This window comes from Choloepus didactylus, chromosome 2, assembly GCF_015220235.1.
Source record: "Choloepus didactylus isolate mChoDid1 chromosome 2, mChoDid1.pri, whole genome shotgun sequence".
NCBI lineage: Eukaryota > Metazoa > Chordata > Mammalia > Pilosa > Megalonychidae > Choloepus > Choloepus didactylus.
In genome coordinates this window covers 168,144,391-168,171,866 of record NC_051308.1, presented here as the reverse complement: position 1 = coordinate 168,171,866, position 27,476 = coordinate 168,144,391, and the positions used below count along the sequence as shown (strand labels likewise).

The following is a 27,476-nucleotide window of genomic DNA, read 5'->3' as shown; positions in this document are numbered from 1 at the left end:
GTTGCCATGTTTTACTGAAATAGACTGCATGAATGTCAACTTGGCATTGTAGCAGAGGGAGCGGCCTAGGTAGACGACTGCTTCCTGATTTGTGTGTCTGGGACAGGGATTGGGCAGTGACCAATACAGTGATATCAGTAACGCTTTTCTGATGCTTTTTCTGTTGTTGTTTTACTGAGAAACCCAGCACCCAACTGCTAATCTACAAGGCAAAGCTTCCTTAAATCAAAGTATATTTGATACAATCAAAATCCATTTTGCCTGAAGACTTTAAAAGGCTTCGAAGTTTCCTGAAATGGGATTTAATCTGATGTATGAATCTCATGTGCCTCTTCTCTAACGTGCTAACCCTCCTCAACCCCCATCCCTATATGCAGATGCCAGAAATTTCATAATTAGAAACATGCTACTTTAGCTTAAGGCTTGGTCTCCTGTGAAGAATGCATTATGCTTTGTAAGTGATATGTGTATTAGTCTGAATGAGTTTATCAGATGTTCCATTCCTGAGGTTAGCCATTGATGGGGGAGAGAAAAAGAGCTTGGTACAGACAGAAGGGGAAAAACAGACTCCATTAAAAAAGGGAAAGACGTGCCCCCCTGCCCCTATAGCATTTAAGGCCACCAGAGGTGACATCCCCTATGCCCCTTTGTCACTATTCATTCTGGAAGCAGTTTCTAACTGGCCATATGCTTTGCTGGATTGAGAGGGCCTAATTAATGCTTTCTCATTGTGTAGGGAGATAATATTATTTAGATAATAGCTTGTGAAGAAGTGGGGGAAATAGTTTGCTAATAAGTTGCATGCATCTATGAATTGCACAATGGAAAGGAAATGAAGACAAATTGGGCTCAGAGGATTATAAGTAATGTATGGGAACGAGAGATTTAAACTTCGTAAGAAGCCACTTGATTTTAAGAGCTTACTTTCTCTTTCTCTACTCATCTTGAGACCCCAATTATTGCTTCCTTCCACCCCCTTCACCCACCCACACACCAGTCATTCAAGACACTACCAAGTGTTTTCCTTTGACGTTATTTTTGTATTTAATCCTCATGAAGGTTAATAAAGTCCTCTCTCTCCATGTGGTATGAAAGCATAACCGATGACTTTATTGGCACAAATATATTATGGCTGCTTTGACATTTATGTTTTCAGCCCTGATAGATGAATGATTCCAATGAAAGTAAATCAATTGCACCCAGACTGTGGGTATAAAACACTTCGCTCTGGGTTTTCTTCTTGTCTGGCAGATAGTGGAGGGTTTGAAATATTGAAATTTGACTTAATACTGTGTGTTTCTTCTGAAAAAGCGAATTCACTTTGTTTTGTCTCCTAAAGTACATCTGTGATCGATGCTTGGCTTGACATTTAGTGCCAGCCTATGGGATGCCTGCTTGTTCTCCAGTGGCGCCTCTTTGCCTCAGTGGCTTCCCTGGGTCCAGTGGAATGTTTTTGTGGATTTTTTTTTTTTTTTTTTTTTGGTTAGAGGGTTGCCTTAAATTAAAAATAATTACAAATATATTTATTAAGAATCCTGTTAGAAAGGGCAAACTGAATTTTGCTGGACTCCCAACAATTGGAAACACCAGACAGTAATTCCAGTTCCTAAACTGAATCTAACTCACTTTGAGAGAGAGAGAGGGAGAGGGAGGGAGAGAGAGAGAGAGAGAGAGAGAGAGAGAGAGAGAGAGAGAGTTCTTGATCTCCCAGAATTCAGGTGTTTTTTCTTTTTTTTCCAAAAGTGACTTGCATTCATAATGGAAGTCAAAACCAAATACAAGTGTATATGTAAATCGATACTGCAAACTGAAAGGTAAATTCAGGAAGTAGTTCTATATGCATATTTTTCAACTTATGCACCTGGGTGTGCCTTTCCCACTTCTGTGTTCAGGGGTGTCTTGACCTGGATCAGTCAAAGTGGAAACTGGCTGTAAACAACCAGTGTGGTGCTGCTACAGGCTGAGTATCCACCTTCCTCGATCCTCTCAGAAGAATTGATTGCCTTCTCATTTGGGATGCCTGACTGCTTCAAGACTGATCTCTCTTATGGCATTTTCCGTGTTATATTAAAGCTATTTGTTTGTCCAGCCTAATTTCCCACTAGGCAGTGAAGTCCTTGAGGGGAGGGACCATATTTTGCCTATTTTTGTGTCTTCAGCACCAACTCAGTGCCCAGCCTGGAGTCAGCACTCAGTAAATATTTGCAAAATGAATTAAAATTGTGGAAGGTATTTAGAATTTTTATTCTAAGATAAATACAAATGTGTTGTTGTGTCACACACTTAACAGCATTTAAATCCCACTTAGTGGAGTGGATCTTAGCATCAATTTAGTCTGCCATCCTGATATTGGCTGAGTGAGTTTCTGACCTATATTTTTTAAATCCGTAGGAAAGAAAATTATGAAACTTCCTCCTTGCTCTTTTTCAAAGTTCAGTTGTGCTAAATCAGGGCCTACTGACTTGCTAGGATATTTCTAATATTATCTACTCTCGTGTAACCATATAGTATATATCGAAAGTGTTAGTAGAGCTTTGCAGCTGTAACTGTACAGCAAACTTGGAAAATATTGTGTTGAGCTCCTTTGTAAGGGGTGCTGTTTGTAGAATCCGTGCTTAGGAAAAAAGATGTCTTAAAATCTGCAAATGCTCATTCATGGAACATTTAATTTCATTACTCTGTTAACAAAGTGCGTATTTGGAGGTAAACACCAATCAGCCACAATTATGCTTCAGGCCCAAGAGAATTGAGGTTAGGATGTCAAGGCAGAAAGATGCCTATTGTAGCAAAATACATTTACTCTAGGCCAGGATAGATTTTCCTATTGAAATGTTGGAAATAGACCACTTTACAGAGGTTTGCCTACCACTTAGGAATTTTTAAGAACATTATAGTTCAGTGATGCCAAATTTTAAGCAAAGCCCTGCAGTGTCAGTAATACTATGAATCAAATCATGACTCCTGTCAAAAGGAGTTCTCCTAGGGAAGTGGAACTTTCTCTCGCCCAAGTTCACATTTCCTCTCTTTACTGTCTTACATAAACATGAGAAGTTTATGGCACAAATCTGATTCTTTTCCTTAAACACTTCCATTAACCAGGTTAATTCATAGGTGGAACTAGTAATCCTTGAAAGAAAGGTCATTTTAGGGGGGGAAACCATATGAAGCCCTTTTTCAAATTCATTTCTGCTCCAGTTTTTATTTGACTTCATCCACCACATTTCCTTATCTATTCTGTGCTCTGGGTAAAACCGTAGCATTACATTTTAAAATCTGGTAGGAAGGGATCTCAGAATTCTGCAGGAACTATTATGCCAGCCTTCCAAATTATTTTTTAATTATCCATTCCTCAGACATCCCATTTGGTTTACTTCCAGGAAAACTGTTATTTCTTTAAATGAGATGTGCTCTCTCCTGTCTGAAAACATAAAAAGTGTGTAATCCTTTTTGTTTCAGGTGAGAGTAAATTTAGATTCAAATTGCTTGCCAAGTATTAGTTTGTAAGTTTGAAATGAAGAAGCATAAACCATGGTTTTCTGCCTGGAGGGGCTTGCACCAGTCAGGGAGAGAGCCCTGTGCATTGATCATCTTCAGGTGATCAATATCAATAGACACCTGAACCACTGATTAAGGGCAGCTTGGCAAGGAAGGAGCAGCTCCCTTAGACAGGCTATAGCAGATTTAAATTTAGAGGTCACCAGGCTAATGCTCACTGCACCGTTTTCTGGTTTCTTGTAATGGTTCTTGTTGGGTGGAATATTCTCGTCCAGGAGTGACTTTGCATCTCCCGGTCTCTGTAGGGGCCGATTCCACATGGTGGTTGTTCGTTTCAGGGTCCATTGTGGCATTTCCTAAGTCTGTGAGGAGCCAGTGGCCTGACCTGAGAGATGGACCACAAGTGGCCCACAAGTGCAGTTGCATGACTGGAAAGGGCAGAACGTAAAGCACATTACTAAATGTCAATGCATGCATTAAGCATTTCTGCCCGACAGCGTACCCCATCCTTGTGGCACCCAATAGGGAGGGGGCAGAGTGGCAAAGAGATCAGTGGCCAACGGCTTTTTAAAAAATTGTTTTATTTAATGTAAAAGTATAAAGGAAGACCTTTCCAGATATTATCCTTGAAAGATTTGGAAGTAGGAGATCTGAACTTTGCAGGTCACCAAAGGTCTAGTACTTGCCTATAGATGAGTTGGCTTAGAAGCTCTAAATTTCCTCATACTCTTGTTTGTAAGGATAATAGGACCTAGTGCAACCAGACTGAGAAAGTGATTCCTTTTTCTTGGGAAAATTCAATGACGTTTCAGCATTGACCTCACCTCAAACCTTCAGGAGTACATTTAAATGCTAAGGTAAGAAGTTGGAAGATTTCCCGAAGAACAGTTTGAAACCGTATCACGCCTTATTTTCTTCTTATATTTGGTTTCTTCTGCATTGAGTTCATTATCAGCTTTCAGTTTGTTATGACTATATTTAAAAATTGCAATTATGGAGCTTTAACTGGATGAAAGAAAAGAAGGGGTGAAAATGCTTGAACATTGTTTGTGTTGAAAGACCTACATTATTTTCAAATTACCTTTTATTTTATTAGTTGAGCTTCTAGGATCATATAATAATATAATAAGAATCCAAGTACTTTTTTCAAAATAATTTAATTTCATGCAATTGTGATTAGGTGAAACTAGTGAATTATATCAGTTTATGGGAAAAGTGTGAGATTAGCATTATTAAATTTCATGTGCAGTTTCTGGTTTGACTTTTTTAAAAAAATACTTTAGCTATGAGTAAAAAAGGTAAGAGATGCCTTTTCTTCTATTTGATCGGAAGAAATACAGTGGAAAGCTATCAGAACCAATTACAGTTTGTGATTTGGCAATCATTTTTGGAATTCAGAGATTTGTAACAATAACGGCAAAGCAGTAACTGACCTTTAATGAGTGCTTACTATGTGCCAGGCACTGTTCTTAGCACTTACCCCTAGTACCCTAAGTGTAGTTCATTTGCAAAGATCACTGTAATAATTCCTTCTGTCTCCTATGCAGGCATGTTTTCAATGTGAATTTGCTCCCCCTTCCTGCTCCCCAACAACATTGAGGGAAGTCTATTTTCCATTCTTTGAACCTGGGCTGGCCTTGTGGCTGACTTCCTTTGCTAATAGAGTGTGGTTGGAGTGATGTTTGTATCTTACAAGCCAAGGCCTCCAGAGGCCTTGCCACTTTCTCTTACTCTCTTGGACCACTCAGCTTGGGCCATGGGGCTGTGATGGAAGACCACTGTTCCAGTTTGCTGATGCTGCCATTATGCAAAATACTAGTAATGGATTGGCTTTTATCAAGGGGGTTTATTTGGTTACAAAGTTACAGTCTTAAGGCCATAAAAGTGGCCAAGCTAAGGTGTCAGCAACAGGCATCTGGAACACCTCTGTTGTCTGGGAAGACACGCGGCTGGCATCTGCTTGCTCCCAGGTTGTGTCTCAAAATGGCATTCTCCCAGGATGTTTCTCTCTAGGTGTCTGGGGGTATTCTCTTAGTTTCTCCCAGGCAAACTCTGGAGTAACAAAAGTCTACTTTCAATGGCCATCTTCAAAATGTCTCTTTTGGCTGCAGCGAGCTCCTTCTGTCTGAGCTCTTATATAGGACTCTGATTATTAAATCAAGACCCACCTGGAATGGGCGGGGTCCATATCTCCATGGAAATAATTTACTCAAATGTTTCACCCACAGTTGATTGAGTCACTTCTCCATGGAAACACTCAATCAAAAGATTCCAACCTAATCACTAATACCTAAATTGTCTGCTCCCATAAAACTGCATTAAAGAACATGGCATTTTGGGGGACATAATACATGCAAACCAGCACAACCACACAGAAAGAAGGGACAAGCCAAGAGCAGTCACCAACCCCCTGATGTGTGAATGAGGCCATCTTAGAGAACCCTCAGCCCAGCTGAGCCACCAGATGGTTGCAGGAAAGATGCAGCCCAGATTGTTGTGCCACAGAATTGTGAGCAAAGAAAATGGTGGTTTGTTATGTAGCAATAGCTAGTTGTAACCCCTAATTGAATCTTGACAACTACGCTTAAAGGTCAATACTATCAACATTCCCAATTTACAAGAGGGGAAACTAACTTATCCTGGGTCACATGGCTATTACATGGACAGGGCCAGCCTTTGATCCCAGGAAGTCTGGTAGCAGACCCAGGCATTTAAGCACAGCATGCTGTGCTACTTTATAAAAAAGCATGAGCAGGATTGTTTTACCCATAGTGGTCTACATTGGACAGTGAGAAGCATTGGTAACCAGAAATACTGAGAATATGGCTGTCTATGACTAATGTGGTTCGAAGAAGTGCACTTTTCCAAATTTTATAGTATTTATTCATCACATGGTGGCGTCTGAGCTTATCTCTGTATTGTCAGTTGGGCTTACTGGAGTGGTAGCTGGAATAGTACTGGGTAATCGACAGAGAGTATAGTTCTCTTCTCTCTGCTCCAGGGCTGCTGGGTGTAGTTGGCTGAGTGAGCAGAATGAGGTTGGAATCCCAGATGGTCCCAGATGGGAGCAAGCCTTTGTCCTGGCCATGTGGAAAAAAGGGGCCCTTTTTGTAATTGGCCCTCTCATTGGGGGCTCCTTTGTGTAGTACATCTGCCCAGAGGAGCTCCTTTTTCTAAAGCCCCCTTTGTGCTCTGCTTTAGGTCACTCTCCCCAGGAAAGCAGGGCTGTAGTTGAACTGTGAATAAATTGCTCCACAGTTTGCTCTCCTCCCCATCAGCAAGCCCTTGTCTTTCAGAGCTGGGTGACTATTGTCCCTCTTCCACCAGGAGTCACCTGAGTCTTAGATGGAGCAACCAGATCAGACCTGTGTTTGAACAGTGAAGTACTAATGTCTTGAGCATTAAAGCAAGGTGTGAGTTGATTTCAGGATCCAGGCAAGCAGGTATAGACCCAGCTGAGCCACTGTGAAATCCAGGAGGGCCGTTGTACTTAAAGGAACTTATGGGCCTGGGTTTTGGAGCCAGAACAAGTCCTGATTATGAACCTTGGATCTTGTACCCTGTTCTCGACCTCACCAGGTCTCTGAGATGCAAGCACATGAGAAGTACCTATTCTTAGGGTTAGTATAAGGTTAAAAAAAAAAAAATCTAAAAAGGGATTGAATAGCCCCTACTTATACTAAGTCCTCAATATATGCTTGCTGCTGCTGTGCCCATCCCTTCTGCTTCCTTTCTTCCTTCACTTCTCTTCAAATTCTTTTCTTGCAATAATAATATTTCAACTATTATAACTAAAACCATTGCTAGTAACCATAATTCATGCAATGCTAGCACTAGAAGGGGCCTTAGGGAAGTTTAGTTAGATTTGGCGGTATCGAATACGATTAAATTTGAGAGTTATAAATAACGATCTGCTTTAGATTCCAAAAATTCACTTGCATAGGTAAAGGAATCCTGAGATGTTTATTAGCAAGAACACTATAAAAAAGACTTAAAAGTTTTAGCTGAGAGTAAGCTAGCATCCATTAGGCAAAGCAGGCACACAAACAAGCCCATAGGTGTGGAGTGGGGAAGGGCATACCCCAGCCATGAGGTGGAGTTGAGGTGTGGGTATATAATACATCTATAGGAGAATGAAGTATCAGGGCCTATAACTTATTCTACCACAAGGGCTTATGCACTAGTATGGATGACCAGTTATTTAGGGCCTTTTTCCATCCTCAGTGGGCAGTGCTCATGCTTGATCACTTATTGCCAGTGCAGTGCTGATTGTTAAGAATTTTGAGTATCACTTCTGTTGCCAAGCATTGTGCTAAGAACTTCATCTACGGTGTATCATTTACTCTTAACAACAGCACCCCTATATAATGTGCATTAGTGATATTGCCCCCAAGGTCAGAAATGATTCTTAGGGAATGAAAAAAAATCTTACTCTGTTTTGATATAAAGCACATATATATGTACAGTACATAAGCAGATACACAGTATATCTATGGTTTTAAATTTTTATTGGTAGGGAACAATTAGAAAATGATATGTCTAAAAAAACTCCTTAGGGGGCCAATAATGAAAAAAAGTCCTGAGAAGCACTGCTGTCTAATTATTATTATTATTATGAGTAGTATTTTTAAACAGATGAGAAAATGGGAGTTGAGAAGTTAAAAATTTGAACAAGATCACAAAATTATTAGGTGGGAAGAGATGTGACTCAAACCTAGGTCTTCATGATGCCTCAGCATGTGTTTCTAACTACTAACTCACACTGCCTTCTCACTTCTCACTCTGAGGGTGGTGGATCAGATTTCTGACCTTCCACCTCTCTCTAGGCACTTGTCTGCTTCCCTTCCTCCCGGATTCCTCTGTCTTCTCCCCTGTAGTGGCCTGAGCCCTCCTTTCCTGCTCCTTTGCCCCCTCTAGGATCTGAGACCCCACCTTCTCGGCTGTACTGTTTGCTGAGGGCTCAAGGAAAAATCTCTACTCCTGAATTTGAGAAATAGGTATTTGCATTTTAAGGCCCACGCAGAGGAATTACCTAAAGTATCTCTAGTGGAATCTTAGGGTCTCTCCCAGGCCAATAGAAAGCAATTTGAAAGAGTGCTTTGTAGGCCCATACAAATCATAGCAGGAAGGCAGATGCCTATATAATCGCCCCTCTGTATGTTATGTGTCTTCATCTGACCCTGTTGACTAGAATCCCCTGCTGTTATTCTATAAACTTGGCTCTACACCTGAGTTTCTCCGTGTAGCAATTCCAAGAAAATTCAATCTTCAGAACATATTTTATATAAACACAAGCAGCCATGAGAAACACTCTGTTGTTGCTTTGAAATGTTGTTGCTTAGAAAGAATTGAGAAGTCTCGGCTTTTTAACTAGGGTTTCTAGGATCAATTTATCAGGAATGAGTGGATTTCTTTCCCTTCTTCCCAAAGGGCCCATGGAAGATGAAGAATATATGCAATAATAGCAAATCAATCAAATTTACATTTAAAATCTTCTTTCACAGGGCACCCTGGAGGACCCTACCTAGATAATCAAATGGTAACACATGCCCCGAAAAGAAGTCACCTATGGTGAGAATCAGGAAGTCTGAGCTTCAGCTTCTGCATGGGGATGCCAGAGATTAAACCTCAGGTAGTAGGGCCTGCAACGGGGGCACTTCCTTGCAGGGCATGCAGAGTCACACAATTGATCGTCTGTGGCTCTCAGAGGAAAAGCAAGCACTGTTCAGAGCCATTGTTCAGAGGGAAAAAAGATTACCACTAAAATTTCCAGTGCCGTGAACATGCAAGTGCTAAAACTTACCACAGGTGGAGCCTGTGAAAGCCAGAGATATTTTCTTAGAACAATAAATTAGGTGCTTTTCACTTAAATTCCATAGCCTCAGTTTCCCCATTCTTAAAATGGAATCATAAGAATACCCACCTCATGGCTGTTGTTTGGATTAAATGAGTATATAAAGTGCGGTGTGTAGGTTTTCTGTTGTTATTATTGAAAAGAATAGCAATATAAACAATTATGATTACTATTAGAGAACCTACTGTGTGTTAGGTACTATATTATCTGCTTTATAGATGTGTTACTTCAAATCCCCTTCAAAGTACATTCTCTTTCCCCAATATCGCCAGTTAACAAACAGATAAACTGAGGCCTAGAGGGGAGAAATGATTTTCAGTTGGCTGAGGCCTCACTGCTTGTTTATCATTGATATGTATGCTAATTCTGATTGTGAAACTTTGAGTAATGGAGAAAATAGAAAATCCATAACTCCTTACTTTAGCTTTTATATGTAAATGTAATTTTCTGTATAATGTATTGAGTTTGCTTCATCAAGGTTGAGCCATAATTTTTTAGATGGAAGGCTCAGCTGTTGCATAAAAACTGGTAATTAAACGGATGTAAAACTAGTCATTTTGATTTTGTCAATAATTTCTTTAAAATTGTGGCAGGTTCCCGATTTAGTTAACATTCAGGAAGCAGAGTCCCTGCTACAGTGCTGGGAATGCCCAGACCAATAAAACCTTGTTCCTGCCTTCAGGGAACTCCTGTTTAGTTTGGGCGGTGTGCTGAGGGAATGGGGCCAGTGTTCAGGCAAGCTTTGTTGAGGGGCTTGGAAGTGGCTGAAAGATGGGGGGTCTGGGGACTGGAACACAGTGAGGCAGAGTGAGGGGAGGAGAGGGGAGGGCTTACCTGGAGTCAGCGAACCACTTAAGGCTTTCTCATTTTGAGGAGAATGTCACTTTTATTACAAGTGGGAGGAGATGGGAGCCCATTTTTCAGCTCAGCCTGTGGGCTCAATGAAGGGGCCAGTCCGCAAAGCTGGGAAGGTTTGAGATATACTTATCTATATCAATCCATGCCTGATTTTCCAGAAATATGGTGGAAGTTAAATGGGTGTCATGGACTAAGAATTTACATGGTAATCACTGTAATCAGAGGAAAGACAACCAGTTGTTTTCTCTTAAGGCCATCCCCCAGAATTCGGAATAAAATGGAAGGAAGTTACTTAGCAGGTATTTAACACTCAGTCACCCACCAGGACTCCTGATAGGATGAATGTATCTGTAGCTAGGAATGCTGTGGTCAGTTTAATTTGGAAAATTTTGTTAAACACCTACCATGTGCAAAAATGAATATGGCGCACTCCTTGCTTTAGAAGTGCTAATAGTGTAGTGGGAGAAAATAAAAACTTCCCACTTCCCACTCCTGAATATGAAATGCTTTCTGCTTGAAAATGAATTATGTTGATGTTGATGAATGATAATGGAATATTACTTTGCATTGGTAGGATGCTTTTATCTTTTCAGGTGCTTTCCCACCTTATTTCTCCTGTCAGACTGGCATGTGGTCCCCTAGAGCCTGGCCTGGCTGCCATCTTCCTTAGGGCAATGGCCTTGGCTTACAATTCATCCCTCGCCTGCACCTTCTATACGCCTCTGTTCCATTCCCTACGCTGTGCTTCTTTTGTGCTGATCTTCCCTGCTGTTGCCTTGGAGTTCTCTACATATCACGCTGTGCTCTTTGGAGCAGAGCTATTACAGAAATCTAATAAATAATAAATTTCATCGCTCAGATCAATAAGATGCATGATAAGAAGAGGCCATTATGGAGAATGAAAAATGCACAAGAGGATGCCCACAGCGTGAGTCAACCTTTAGTCTGGAGAAGCTGAGCCTCCTGAACTGCCAAAGGCCAGAGAGGTCATCTTGGGGCATTTTGAAGGCTTCATTTATTAGTTCCTTCACAGATGTTCATAGAAGGTCTGATCCCTGCCAGGCCCAGTGCTGGGCACTGGAAATGCAGAGACATATCTTCTATACAGCTCAACAATTTAGCCAGGGAGATGAATGGTGCATCCATAACTAATTGTGATGCAGTGCCATCACATCTGTAGATGACTACACAAAAGAGCTCCGAGAGCTTCCAGGAGGAAGGATCCAGGAGGAAGGGGGAGAGGCTTTCATTAAAGAGATGACAGTGAACTTCAAATATAAAGGATGGATAGTAGTTTTTTTTTTCAGGTAGAAGAGTTTAAGTAGGTGTGGGATGGAATGCTTTCCAAGGGCAGGAAATAGCATGTGCAAAAGTGCTGGATTGTACATATACTGAGACACCTAAGGTATTTTGAGGGGAGATCCAGACTTCAAAGTCTGGCATTCAGTCTCTTTTAATCTGGGGTGGACTAGATTGGCAGACTTACTTTTTCCACTAAGCCTGCTTCAATAGCTGGGATTTTCACTGTTCTCAAAATTTAAGACCCAGTAAGCAAGAAGAAGTAAACCCAAGAGCAAGGAGAGTCTGGGTCCCAGTGGCATTGGAAGATCTGGCCTGGGCCACCAGCTGTCTCTTGGGGTTCTCAGGCCTAGATCCCTGGGGCAGCCCCTTGCCCTTCTCACCTCACTAGCTCCATAGAAGGAAGAATCTGAAGGGAATGACCAGCCTTATTATCACTCTCACCACATAGTGAGAAGAGATAGATGAATGGGCTTTTGTACTGATGCTCTTCAACTTCCAGCTTTCTGAATATGTGGCTCAAATGAGCATCCTTGAACTTGAGCGGTTGATGACAATACTCCTCTTTTATGGAGGAGGAAGAGAGGAGGTAGAGAGAGGAGCCTTTTGTTATGAAATCTGATGAAGGACTAAGATGAGATGCATTATTCAAAGAAGGCCCTGTGTTAATAGAAAGGTCTTTTATTCTTCTGGATTAGCCTCCTTCTTTTTTGTTCTCTAACTATTCCTTATTTCTACCCCCAGGCATAAGCAAGGTTTTATGCTCTGCCACATGTCTTCTTTTTGCTATTAAAAGGCCATTGATAAATTCATTCTGGGTAGACTTTGGAGTCAGAGTTGTGTTCAAATCCAAGAGTTATTCCTAATTAACTGTATGACCTTGGCCAAGTTATTTAACCTTCCTGGGTTTTAGTTTCCTTAAATGTAAACTGGGGAAATGAATTTGTGTCTTCAGATTTTCTGGGAAGATTAAATAAGATACTGTATGTATAATACATTGTATAGTGCCTTGCAGCCTAAGCATTCAGTAAATGATCACTATATTTTATTCACTGTTGGTCCTTTATTAATGATGTGGTATGCTGGAAAGTGTTTTGGATTGAGAGAACAGCTCTGTCCATTGATTATCAGCTATCTGTCCTCGGGCAACATGTTTAATCTTTATTAATTTTAGTTTTTTTCTTTGAAAATTAAGAAAATCATAGCCATCTAATCAGATTTTTTTGAGAATTAATTGGGAGACTCTGCATGGTGCCATTCACATAAAAGGAGCTCAAAAATGCCAGCCCCTCCTCCTCTTCAGATCTGTACAAAATTTCTAATTTGTTTTATTCTTTGTCAGCAATTCCTGACAGAATTGTATCTGGTTAGCCAATGTTGAACACTCACTGCTGGCTGTCCACTAAAATCCATTCTCCCATTCTTCCCTAGTTTGACTAACTTCTCTCATTTCCCTGCCTCCTTTATAGTTAAATATGGCCACATGATCAAATGTTCACCAGTGGAATGTGAGTGAAAGTGCTGGGTGCCACTTCCAGGCTTGGCACATTAACATCCAGCAAACCCTCTTCTCTGCTCATTCCCCTTTCCAGACAGCTGGTCACCCAGAGCTACTTTGGAAACCAGTCAGCTGAGAAGCCCTCAACCTGAATCCCGGGATGACTGTTGAGCAGAGTAAACTTCCTCCTCCTATTTCCCTGCCACGCGTCTACCACATATGTCTGCACACTAAACTGTAATATTTAGAAATAAACGATTGTCTTTGAGCCATTCATTGCTGGGGTTTTTTGTTCTGGCAGGTTAGCCTACCTTAATATTCTTTTTTTTTTTCTACCTCAAAGTTTGACTGAGAAAGCCGGAAAAAGCCAGTCTGTAAAGCACTTTTTGAAAGAGTGCTGCACCTAGAAGCAAAACTCAGTTTGATGGACATTTGTACGCACTATATAGATAACACTTTAGGTTTTGATAGATTGGAATGGCTGGAAGTAAATACCTGAAACTGCAGAGCTCCAACCCAGTGGCCATGACTCTTGAAGATGAATGTATAAAAATGTAGCTTGCAATGGGTGACAGTGTGATGGTGAAGACCCTGTGGATCGCACTCCCTTTGTCCAGTGTATGGATGGATAAGTAGAAAAATGGAGACAAAATCTAAATGCAAAATAGGGTGGGATGGAGGGGGAGTGATTTGGGTGTTCTTTTTTTATTTTTATTTTTAATTCTTATTCTGATTCTTTCCGTGTAAGGAAAATGTTCGGGGATGGACTGGGGTGATGAATGCACAACTGTGGGATGGTACTGTGAACAGTTGATTGTGCACCATGGGTGATTGTATGGTATGCAAATGTATCTCAATAAAACTGAATTAAAAAAAAAAAACTGTTTGACATCTGGGAAGGCGGGAAAAAAAAAAAAAAGAACCATGATTATATTCAGATATCTATTGTTTCCCCAAGTAGTCCATGTGCCTTGGTGAAGCTGACATCACCCCAGCTTTAGGGGTGGAACAGACTGGCCTAAATTTAAGTAATCTCATCTTTCTTGACAGGAATTAGTTCAGCAGTCCAAGTCCATACTTAGCCAATCAGTTCAAGGGAGTTAGAGGTCAGGGCTTGGCACACGACTTAGGGTGAACCCATCTGACTGAATGGAAGGACTAGGATTCTAATTCCACAATGAGTGAAGAGGAGCTTGGACTTGGACGCCTGGAATATTGCCAGCACTCCAGAAGTCCTTGTGTGTACTCTTTCCAGTGACAACTCCCTCCTCCCTTCCGTAATTAACTACTATCCTGACTTTTATGATAATCATTTCTTTGCTTTTCATTTGGTTGTAACACCTATGTATTCATTCCTAAACAATATGAATCTATTTTGCCTCTTTTAAAAAAATATATATAAATGTTTAAAGAAATTGAAAAAAAAAAAACAGAAAACAAAACTCGGTTTAAGACTTAGTTTTGCACCTAACAGCTATGTGATCTTTTTACTTATTCAATCCCACTTCTTCTTATTAAGCAAAAAAAATAAAAAATAGTCTACATGACATTGCCGAGCCATTTAACTTCCCGGGTCTCAGTTTCCTCATCTGCAAGTTGAGCCACAGATTTATTGTGAACCTCAATAGGGATAATGCATGTCATAGCTTTTAATTGTAGAGTCCTATAGAGCTTAAGTCCAACATGGTAGCCACTAGCTATATGTTACTATTGAGTAATTGAAATGTGGCTAGTCAGAGCTGAGATATGCTGTAAATATAAAATGCACACTGGATTTCACAGACTAAATAAAAAAAAAGTCAATGGCTCGTTAAACTTTTTAATATTGATTACATGTTGAAATAATAATATATTGATATATCTCATTAAATAAAATATATTATTAAGATGAATCCCCCTTGTTTATTTTTTTCATGTGGATACTAGAACATTTAAGATTCATTACATCAGTAGCTTATGTTACATTTCTATTGTACAGTGTGGCTCCAGATGTTAAAGAATTATTACTTGGTGTTAGAAGACATCCTCTAATCCCTCTTAATGCTGGTCTGGGTAGTGGGAATTTTGAAGCAAGGCTTCTTTAATGGAGATGGTGGTTCTTATCTTACAGTGCTGTTACTGGGATTGGAGACCTTGAATATACAGTGCCTGGTATACAGAAGCGGTTCAGTAAATCGTAGCTGTTGTTATTCTCCCACCTGTTCTTTCGTTCAAAAGCAGTTTCCAGAGTAACCAGCTGCTGGCTTTGAATTTTCTCATTAAGAAAAAATTCTTTTGTTTCCTTTTTTAAAAATGCTTCTAAAATGTATTTGCAATATCAAAGCTAAAACTGCTTTTGTTTTCCTTTGCAGCCTTTTATAAGTCACCATCTCCCTAAGCATGTAGTCATAACAGCTAACCTCTCTTCGGATCTAATCTAAGGAAACTGACAGCAGTTAGCTGCTCTAGAATTAGGGAAAAGAGTTTCAATCTAGCAATCCCTACTTAAAATCCTTTGCTAGCTAATGGTTCTCTTTAATCAAATCAATGCCCCTTAGAATTCTAAAAGAGGGGTAGAACTAAACAGTGATTAACCTATACCCAGAAATGTTTTATTTTTCTTCGACTTTCACTGAAGATCCATAATTCTGGCTTTCTACATGAAGCATGTGTTTTCAAATAGTGCCCTATTGGAACCACATGCTTATTTTCCTCTCCTCTCATGACCTTCCCCTTCTTTTCACCTCTATCCTCATCTCCCTTCTCTCCTCCTTTCCCCTCTCCCCTTCTCTTCCCTCTCACTCTTTCCCTCCCTTTTCTTTTATTACAAACACAGAGAGGAGAGAGGATGACACATTAAGAAGACTGAGAGACTGCCCCATTTGTGGCCACCTAGAAACCAGAAGTCACTGAAGATCCATTCTGCCAAGCACAAATAAATTTCTTGCCAAAGTATTGATTTACCTTTTGTTAACATGGCTCTCAAGATACTTTTGAGGCCAGTGTTCCTTGCTTACCTTCTGGATGGAAACTGTTTTTGTTTTTACTTGGGGAGGTGGTGACCTCTGCCCATGGGCATGTTCTGAGTGAGTGCGGTAGGTGTTTACAAATTTCTTTCCTTTTTTTTTTATTATAGCGTTATTGAGATATAGTTCAATTAGCATAAAATCTACCCTTTTAAAGTTACACTTCCATAGTTTCTAGTATATTCTTATAGAGTTGTACAACCGTCAGCATTATCTAATTTCAGGCATTTTCTTCAACTAAAAAAGAAACCACATACCCATTAGCAGTCACTATATTTCCTACCCAGCCCCCATAACCTGGCATTCAGCAATCTACTTTCTGACTCTATGGATTTGCCTGTTCTGGACATTTTATATGAATAGATGTGCATGTTGTGGTCTTTTCTGACCAGCTTCTTTCACTTTGTATGTTTTTGAGGTTTATTCTTGTTGTAGCGTGCATCAATACTTCATTATTTTTTATTGCCGAATACTACTCCATTGTATAAATATACCACATTTTGTTTATCCACATATCAGTTGGTTCCACTTTTTGGCTTTTGTGAATACCATTGCTATGAGCATTTGTGTACAGGTTTTTATGTGTGCATATGTTTTCAATTCTTTTGGATATTTACATAGGAGGAGAATTGCTGAGTCATATGGTAACTGTGTTTAACTGCTGTTTGCCAATGTGGCTGCACCATTTTGAGAGTTTCACTATGAGAGTAATGTATGAGAGTTTCAAATTCTCCACATCCTCATCAAGACTTATTATTGTCCATCTCTTCTATTTTGATAGACAATACTGTATGAGAGTTCAAATTCTCCCCTTCCTCATCAAGACTTGTTATTGGATCTTTTTTATTTTAGCCATGCTAGTGTGTGTGAAGTATTATCTCATGTTTTTGTTTTGCATTTCCCTGATGACTAATGAGGTTGAGCATCTTGTTATGTGCTTATTGGCCATTTGTATGTCTTCTTTGGAGAAAAGTCAATTCAAATCCTTTGGCATATTTTAATTGAGTTGTCCTTTTATTTTTGAGTTGCAAGAGTTCTCTATTTTGTATACAAGTTCCTTATTAGATATATAAATTGCAAATATTTCTTTCATTCTGTAGGTTGTCTTTTCACTTTCTTGATACTGTCCTTTGATGCACACAAGTTTTTAAATTGATGAATTCCACTTTGTTCTTTCTTTTCTCACTTGTACTTTGGTGTCATATCTAAGAGACCATTTCTGAAACCACACTGAGTTGCTTTCAGGTCTTCAAAAGCAGAGATATGCAGAAGAGGATGTACTTTCTAATCTTCCTCGTTAGGCCTCAGTGGCTTCCAGACAAAGTTTTGGCCATGCCATCAAGGAATTGTTAAGATTCTTACTTTTGTAGCTAGCTGGTGGTGAGAGGAGGGCACAGCTGCTAGGCATTTGGACACTGCAGCAATTGCATTAATTGGACATTCCTCACTCCTCTAGTCTGACTTGTTAATTGCTTTTTAAGTGAGACACACCAGCCAAGTGAATTAGACTAGTTGGCAAGTCAATTCCTGCTCACTTGGAAGCGTTAATCCTTTCAGAATAAGCAGAGGCCTTCAGCCAGGAGGAAACCTGAATTTCATTTGTAGAGGTAAAAAAGAAAGAGCTGTTGAATACAATCTCCGGAGCTTCCAAGGACACTTGCAAGGTCTGTCTGGATAAAGGTTTTAATCATACTGTTCTTTCTCAACCTCACTTCTTCAAATCTGCAAATGTTTATTAGAGCCTGACAGGGCTGCGAGGCGTGCAAGGGAGGTCTGTCATGGTGCCTGCCCCGAGCAGCCTCCACTCTGTAAGGAATAGAGATATAATTCACTACTCAAGTTGTTCTCAAATGACAACAAACGTCACAAATAGCCTACTAGTTGCTAAATTTTATGGCAATTTGGAAGTCTGAGCTTACAGCCCTCACCTTTCTTCTGAGATCCCCATGGAATTTCTACCTGTCTGTCATACATCTTCACATAGAAGTCCTGGCAACGTTTATGTCTCACATCCAAAATTGAACTTCTTTTCTCTCTTTTTTCTCATCTCTTCTGCCCTCAAAAATCTGTTCCTCCTCTGATCATGGCAAAAGCACCTACTCCAATTACCAAATTCTCCCATTTTTTACCCGCACATCACCAGTTCCAGTCTACTAATGTTCCTTCCCTTCAATTCCTACTGCCTTAGTTCAGATCTTATCTCTTTCCTGAATGTTATAATTACAAGCTTTTGTCTACGTTTCTGCCAAAATTATTTTTCAAAACTGCAAACCTCAAGCTGCCACTCCTTTGTTCATACACCGACAGTGGCTCTCCAGTGCTTGGAAAATAAGGTCTACTAAACTCTATGTGCAGCTTATATAGACCTATAAATCTTGCCTCAACCCCCCTTTCTAGCCTTGCCTTGCATAGCTCTAGACTGCCCACTGGTCTCTGACTTCATCATGGTCTTTTGTGTACCTTTGTCTACTCCCCTCTCCCTGGAGTGTCTTTTCTCATTTTTCTCTGCTTGGTGAGCTCTTACCCAATCTTTAATCTTTATCCAAAGTCAACTCTGCGAAGTCTTCCCTGAGATTCATGGTGCTTTGTATAGACTTCTGTTATGGTTCTTTTCATATCTTTGTGATTCTTCACAAGTCTCTCACTTGCTCCAATTCCTCATCTTTGCTGCTTCAATGCTGTCTCATGCACCTAAAAGCAAAAATGTCCACAATTCACATCAGTCCATGGTATAGTTTAGGTGCTTTTCATTTGCTATTTTTTGGAGGATGTGGAGAGTTTTTATGCAGGGGAACAAAAAGTAGAAAAATCAAATGTGAGAAACTTAACGATGCTGAATTGCCCATGGAGGGCCAAGGGCAAGCCCAGAGGGGCTCATCTGGTCCTGTCCTTGGTACAGTAGCTTCTGCACTCACTGGGATTGGGTGGCACTATAGTGTAGCGGTTATGCGAACACTGGCTTTAGAGAAGAAAGGATTTGAATCCCAGCTTATAGGTCTCTTTCAAGGTCATTTGCCTAACTTCTCTGCTATCATGGTGATAGGAAGCCAACACCCCCTGAAGGTTTTGTAGGGATAAGGATGTGACCTATGCTTAGCCAAGTCCTTGCATGTGACAAATGCTTGTCAAATGGGAGCTATTTCCTGTGTGTGTGTGTGTGTGTGTGTGTGTGTAAAAAAGGCTATTTAAACTATTTAACTATTTTGGAAAAAATACAGGTGGTATTTCTAATTTATGTGACCAGTTCTCTGAGGATGGTCTCTTTAGTTTCTTGGGCTGGGAACCAGTCTCTCATTGCCAAATGCTGCTGGTGCTCAGAGAGATGGGCTGTTAAAGCCAGTGAACTGAAATTGTGCACAGTGAAATTCTTCCTAGAATTTATCCTTGGGGGGTTTTAAATAGCAATGTCCAAAGCTGTAAACACAGCTGAGAAATGCTCTTATTGCATTTAAGAATCTCTTTTCTGTAATATTAAGACATCTTGATTTAATTGGTAAGCCGCTCTGTGAGAGTGTTCAATTTAAATGAGGTTTGTGGAGTGGAGGAGCATAAGGCAATCTCTCATGGACCAAAGATTGCTGATGAAGTCTACCTTATTGCTGTGTGTCAGAAATCAAATCACCGTCTATTGTGAACAAATCGATCAGATTCTCTTTTTCATAGTAGAACCTTGGGGGTCAGGGGGTTCAGTTAGAGAAAGTGAGGATATAAAATGGAGTTTTCACCACTTGTATATTGTGCTGCGTACTTTATGGTATTGGAAATGCTCCTGCTCACTATACTGGAATTTTCTCAGTGATTTTCTCAGTGTTTTCATAGGAAACAAAAATGTGACACCCATACACACCAGAGGAGTGGAAATCTGAGGGCAACACAATGTAGAGAAAAGAAGAATTTTGCCTTAAAAAACCCTAGAAGCTTGGGATCCTATGTCTATAATGATTCCTGACTTAAACATTCTTCCGCATTGTTCTTCTATCAGGAAATTGGAAACAAAGAATATGCTCTATGCACTTTCTGAAGAAGAAAGTTTGAAATGAGTGTTTGTTGAGTTCCTTGAACTCCTGAAAAAAAATACTGTCATTGATGTCTTTCGACTTGCACGAAGATGGAGGAGCTCATTTAAAATGTGAAGCCTTTCACCATTAAAGTTTCACATGAACACAGAATCAAAGCTTCTTTTGAGAACATGACAGAGACAGATTGATTATGTCAACACGACGGTTTAGAAAATATTGAGAAGCATCAGGCTTTTAGTATAGTCCATGACTGCTAGAATGTTTCTCATATTTGGTCAAATTATAGAATCTGTTCACTGTTTCTCACTTAAGATGAGCTAAATTGAAGCATGCCCTTTATGGAAAATTATTGATACAATTACATTAACTCTGATCACCATGGTGACATAGAGCTATAAGGTTGACTGAAAATACTGTAAAGCAGCAAACCAGGCAGCAGTTACCCTTTTAGCACAGGAGGCCTTCTTTGCAGAGTACTCTGACTTTCTTAGTTTCCAGTATTCTAGCAGATGGCACAAATTGCTGGTGTACAATCAGTTCCCTGTGCACCGCCTCCAGTGGGATTCCATGGCAGGTTAGTGTGTGCAACTCAGAAGCTGGGATCCTTCAAAGGATACTCAGAACCCCTCAATGACCAATCAGCAGTTAGGAGGGAAATGATGGTAAATGAGGTAAAAGCCCTCTGTGAATGGAGCAATGGTCTGGAAGGGGCTGTAAGTTTGGATTCTGATTCTGCTAATTTTCTCTGTGACCTTGGCAACTGACTATTTCTCTGTTTCTGCAGATGGAAGGTATAATGAAAATTGTTGTACAAAACCCTGAAAAACCATAAAATGCTATAGCAATGCTAAATATATACCATCTAGTACAATTTTCCTCTGTTCTTTGATCAGTTACTGTTTCTAGGCATAAGTGGATCAGAGGACAATGGTACTCGATTGCTCTTAGAAAACAAATGTTAAGCTGGGTATTGGTATGCTTAGCTGTAATTAAAGAAGCTGCTACGGAATTAGTGACTCACTCCTTCATCAGGATGGCATTACTGTCTCATGACAAGTTTTAAATTTTTTCCCCCATTCAGTTTGTTAGAAGTCTCTTTTTGTGATAGGAGAAAATGACAATTATCCTCTTGTTGCATTGTTTGCATTTTTGGTAGGAATTTACATTGGATAAAATGCCAAGGCCTGTTATTGAGAAAAAAATCATTTTCTCCTGACACTGGCAAAATGGTAAGGGAGATTATAGTTGTCTTTTATCAGATGCAACTGTCTGCAGAGGCTGAATTCAATTACTACCCCATAGACATTGGGAGTCTAGTTATTGCCTGTGAATTTCTGCTTGTGAATTTCTGGCCTTTAATTGTCCTAAATTTTACATCAAGCTGTTTTTACCCTGTGATGTATCATACACTCCTGTATCAATTTTATCACCTGTGCCAACTTCATCACCCCCCCCACCCCCACCCTATAACCCACTCAGTTGTTTGTGCTTGAGAAAATGGAAACTATTTTTAATACTGGATTAGCTTGAACAAATTACAGTCAAATGATGAATTTTGTAGAAGCAGCAGTGCACATGGAGGTCAGGGCCTCCATATGCAGATTTTGGATTACCTTCTCTTTGTGTTATCTATGCTACAATATCTTTCCATTGGTGCAAATAAGAAAGAGTCAATTGAACTCCCTGTCTGGAGAGAGATGAAATAAGATTAGGAATGAAATCTTGCAGAGTTTGCAAACTGATCCTGCAAAGTTGAATTCAGCCCATGAATGTATTTTGTTTGGCTGGTACAAATTTAAATGTAAATGCATTTAAGTGGTTTTCAAGCACTACAGTCCCCATGGCTCCTTATTGTCTTACATCCTGCCTGTTTCACTCCTTTGTTTCCTATCTGGTTCCTGAATGCCTTCGAGTTTGCAATTCCTGGCTTAAAGACTTGATCCAATAGAAAACAGTAAGGGTTTATGGTAACAACTTGATCTTTCTCTCTTGCATGCCAGGAAAGGATATCTACTTCAAAACATTAATTGGAAACTAAAAGGGTAGAAAAAAAGGAAAACCAAATCATGAGGCAATAGATAAGTCAGGAAAATAATGAGGTCAGGAAAAGAAAATGAAAATCAAATACATTTATTACTATGAGGACTTTTAGGAAGGAAAACAAAAGCAAAGCATCTAATGATATAGGTAAATCATAGCATTAAAGACTTTTTAAAAAAGACTGTCAATGGTAAAACACACACACACCCCAAAATGCAATTATGAAAAACTATAGGACCCCAAGTCTCTTGTGGCAGAATTGAAACTAATTTTTAAAAAATAAAAATTATCACCTTAAAAGGGTTTTTAAAAAATACATGTTTCTATTTCCCATACGTCTCTACCGTTTGATTTGTTACGGCAAGCATTGAATTATCTTTGTAATTTAAAAAAGAAAAAGGTAATGGCCTTCTTTCCCTCCAATTCTACTTCTTTGGAACAGCCATTGTTAGATATGTTGCAAATCAGGTACCTGTTAAAAATTGTAATAATTTTTAAAGACAATCCTCACGGAAAAGAAGGCTAGGTATTTGGGATATTTCTTAGAATCACAGCGAAAAGAGACTGAAACCCAAAGGCAGTGAGAGACTTCTATTATGGGTGCAAAGGGCAGAGATGGAAATAAAGGGAGCTCCTGAGCAAGTGGTTTCCAAGAGTCTCGGTGAATGTTAAATTGGTATCATACATACGTGGCACTCTGCTGTTTTGCTGTTTCTGTGAATTTAACTTGTATTATCTGAAAATAAAATATAAGTCAATTTTTAAAATGAGAATTTGGGAACGATTTGGGAAGGTTAGGGTTGTCTTGGGTTGTCTTTTTTTTTAAAGTAAGATGTATGAAAATAACTTCTCTTCTGGTATTTATTACATGCTCTTAGGATGATAGCAGATGTCTCCAAGGAAATGGTTTGGAGAACATAAAGTTCTGAGCACATAAAATTACTTTTTTTTTTTTTTTCAAATCTCCAGGAGACTTGAGAAAATAAGTGCTGTGTAAGTTATAAACAGGACACACTGAATAGTGATATCACAGAAGTGGGAAAAATACCCCCCGTCACAAAAGTTAAAATCAGAGTAATCTGAGGCATTCACAATGCTCTGAATATCCTGTCCATATTCAGGGCTACTGATTATGTTTCTAAAGAAACTTACAAAACCAGATGTCTGGCTGGCAATTGGCTTTGATGAATCTCCAAATCTCAGCAATAAGAAAATCTGACAGTTGTGATGAGTGAGCCAGGGAATTTTCTTATCTGTTGCAAGTATAGAACTACCACAGGGAGGTATTGCATCATAATGTCATACTTTATAAAGAAGGTTTCTGAGCGTGTGGTTTGAACCCCAATTAAAAAAAATGACGTTTATTTTCTTGAATGTTGGAAGGTGTTTTAATACCCATGCTACATGAATACAATTTTATCATCATCAACCAAAATGTCTGGGTATGTCTTAATTTATAGAAATTCATTTTATGGGAATTGCATTGCCAAGAATTCACACCAAGGGACCAATATGGCTCATCAGAATAATTCTGTGCATCAGAATAATTTGGGGGGACTTGTCAAATATATGGTTGCCAGTGTCCCACCCTGAAATATCCGATTTGGTGAATCTGGGGTGGAGTCCAAGCCTCTTTATTTTAAACAAATCCCATGGGAAATTCTAAACCATAGTTAGGTTTGAAAAGCACTGGTTTGGGTAGTGCCTGGTTTATTTCAGAGTTATCCAGTGACTTTAGTTGTGTTCTTCATTAATAATAGGTCGTCTAATGGCTGTGTGTATCCCAGCAAATCTGTCCCCATTGTCTGTTTCGTCGTCCCACTTTGAGTCTCTGCTTCTCCTCTGTCCCTCTTTGTCCTACACCCACTGTTCACTAACGAAAGCCGGCAGCTGCTAAAATGAGTTGAGAGTCACAGTTGATATACCTGAGAAAGAGTCAGGTTATTGTGCTGATGAAAAAAAAAGAGTGCGATAGAAGCCTAATGATGTTATTTTATTTTTGTCCAGTTCTTTATACTCTTGGTTGCTTTTCCTTTTGTCAAATGGAGTTTTACACAGAACCTTGCCGTATAATACAGATGAAAGTGGAGCTTCTCAGGCTGGTAGCCCTGCCCATGTGGTATCCCTCTGACTCAGCCACTGGTGTCCCAGGCCCCTCTGCGTTGCATGAACTTGAAAACTGCTGTGACCTGAAGCTTTTGCGTCCCACTGAAAACTAATAGGCATATTGCAGTGGTTTTCTCATGTTTAAATTGTTGGGTATAATGATATGTTCTCAAAGTAGCATCTGTCCTTAATTAAAATGATTTCACATGTAATCTAAAATATTTGTCATCAACCTATCTCCAATTTTTATAGTGAAATTCAGTTGTAAAATTAGGTGAAGTATTATGTTTAATTTTTCTGGAAGAAGGCTTTCATTCAATTAGCAATTAATAAGCACTTTCTAGGTATGGCAAAGTTTGGTTTATAAAGTTCAGTTGACCTCTTTATAAATTTGCAGAATCTTTAAACTGGAAGGCCAGATATTCTCATCAGCTATTGCTTTTTCAGGTCTTTGCTTCCTTAGTTTTTTTTGTTGTTGTTGTTGTTTTTAAAATGGTGCACATTTAGCATGGATAGGTTTACATCTTGATGATAACTCCAGAGCCACCAGGGCTTCAGGTTTTGCTAGGGAAGGAAATCAATTTTATTGTCACTTGAAGGCTCCCCTGGGATGCGGCAATATTGGAGAAAGCAATGCAGTCTATAGTATCAACTTTTCAGAGGCTTGGATTTTGCTTAAAAATAAATGACCTCGGACTTAATTAAACTTCTTTGGAGTGTCAGCTCTATATAAGGTGGTATGGGGAGGCAGGGCAGGGCATGTGTGGATTTCTAAGATGTGGCTTCAGCCCTAAAGGGGCTTTCATTCTAACTGGAAATAAGGATCTGACAATAAGAAAACACAGTGAACACATATGAGGGGTTCAGACTCTATATATTGCAGGATGCATGTTGTAATTGAAGAAATTGAAATCACCATGTTACATGGCAGACCCAGAAAGAAAGCATCAAGTCTTTTTGGGATGCACTTGTGACCCTCAAAATTTACTTTTACCCAAGTTTTCTACTGAAATGAGGGCATCAGAGAACTCTAAACTACCAAATATGGCTTGTTTCTGTGAGATTTATATTCTCCCTGCCTTTTCAAACCCGTTTTCCTATCTGATATCCTATAAACAAAGCTTCATTCAGTGAAATAAAAGATGAATGCATGTTCTGAAAGAATGCAGAATTATGATGCTCAGCTGAAATGGCCGTGGTTTCTTTTAGGAAATGAAGAAATTAAATATGTAGGTGAGAAGCATTGAAATGAAATGCTCTATGTTACCATGTGCTTACAAAGAATCAAAGGCAGCTGCAGCAGTGGAACTTTCTAATGCAGAAGAAATCAGATGTTAAATACAGTATGCACTAAGGACTTTGGAGATCTATGTGGAAGGTAAGGTTGTAGTAAGGCTATGGGCTCAGAGGAGAGACTGCCTGGGTCTAAATCCTGCTCCACCACTGACTGTGAATGACCTCCAGTGAGTTACTTAATCTCTCTCTGTCCCATGTGATAACAACTATCACATGGATTGTTGGGTCATAGTGTCTGGCATCTAGTAAGTGCTCAGGAAATGTTGGTTGCTGTCATCATCTTCATTATCATCACCACCACCAATACCACTCTCATCATTCTTGAATAAGAATTAAGTCCTTTACTCTTGGATAAGCCCACAATGTAATACCAGTGGTTCCCTTTAAATAGTTTCAAAGCCCAGGACACTGAAGAATGCAGTGGGAAAAACTGTAAGTGAAATGGGGCCCAAAACCTGGAGACCCCAGGGTGCTGTGACACACCTGGCATTGAAAATAACACCTTTCTCTATTAGCATATAAATGCTAGCTCCCAGTACATACACTCTGAATTTAATTGAATTTGGGTGATAGCGTTGATGAGCTTGTATTTATTTGCTCTGGTTTACAAGGCAGCAAGGTTATCCCAAAATCTAGGACCCCTTTACAAAATTAAAAATGATCTCTTTCATTCATCTAGTTGCCCTGGAACCTGAGACTGGGCTCCAGAGGGTGAACGGAGACTGATCTGCCTGTCTGTCTGTCTTTCTTGCTCTCCTTTTGCTTCTTTCTTCTCTTTTCTGACTGAGACGTGGAATAACTGGGCTGTGTTCATAGGGTTAATTGACTCATCTGCTTCAGGGCCTTAGAGCCCAAAGACCTGTGGGTGATCTGTGCTCATGGCAAGCAGGACCCCTCAGGGACTGTGCTTCACTTTTGGAATATCTTGGTTTGAAAATGTGGGAGGGAAGCTGGGCAGCTACAGAGCATCATGTGGTGCTAATCAGAAAATGTTGCAGTGGAAAGACATTGGAATAGGAAATCAAATGTCTTTTATTCATCAGCCCATGCTTTCACAAGTACCTTCCTGGAAGCCTGACAACATTCTTAGCATTGGTGGCCTTTTGAATGTCAATCTGAAGAAGGATTTCTGTTTTCAGTAAAAGCTGATCCCCAAAGCAATTAAATAATGAAGTAATAGACACCATGTATCCGTGACTCGCTATGTGCCAAGCACTCTGCTCACCACTTTCTGTGTGTTATTTCATTTGATCAGGACAGCATCCCAGGAGATAGGGTATTATTATCACTTTGCAGGTGAGGAAACTGAGATTTGGAGATTAGTAGCTTGTCCAAGCTCATAGTTAATGAGTAATGGAGATGTGATATGAATCTGGGTCAATCTGACTTCAAAGCTTCTGCTCTTAACCATTCTACCTCTTCATGTATATTTCTTATGGTACAATTCTACTGAAAGGAGATATTTAGTATACCTACCTCTCTTATTCCCCTTGGGCTCATTTTTTTTAAAGGATATATGTGAGTGTGTGTGTGTATATATATAATTTTTTTTTAAGTTGACAATGTACCATGGACATCCATCCAGGTCAGTACATGCTTTCTGTCTTTTAATGGCTGCATAATATGGTTTTGCTATTCTCTAATTTATTCAGTTATTCTTTTATTGGGGGGCATTCAAGTTATTTTCCATTTTTTGCCAATTAGGTAAGTTTTCCATTTGAGAGCTGCCATTGTCTGCATCTCAGCTTCTGTGTGAAGAAGAATTGAGTATTGGTGATGTTTGGACAATCAAGAGACACAAAAAGCCCAGTGGTGATCATCTAGTTAGTTGAATCAGCCACATCCTGGTTCAAGTCATGCCCCACCATCCACCTGCTGTGTGACCCTGGAGAAGCCACCCATCCTTTCTGAGTTTCAGTTTCTTCATGTGAAAAATGAGAGAAAGAGGCGGGGCAAGATGGCAGACTGGTGAGCTGTATGTTTTAGTTACTCCTCCAGGAAAGTAG

At 39.7% G+C, this 27,476-nt stretch overlaps 1 protein-coding gene across 3 annotated transcripts in view; it reads left to right on the top strand.

The window, feature by feature from the left end:
- ST6GALNAC3 (ST6 N-acetylgalactosaminide alpha-2,6-sialyltransferase 3) overlaps nt 1–27,476 on the top strand; it is a 620,541-nt gene that overhangs the window by 158,480 nt on the left and 434,585 nt on the right. Inside the window, exon 1 of one of the 3 annotated variants that reach the window (XM_037826893.1) lies at nt 15,879–16,078. The exons of the other annotated variants lie outside the window; for them this stretch is intronic. The gene's annotated coding sequence lies outside the window, so the exon portion shown is untranslated. Of the gene's footprint in view, nt 1–15,878; nt 16,079–27,476 lie in introns of those variants that run through there. 3 annotated transcript variants of the gene reach the window in all.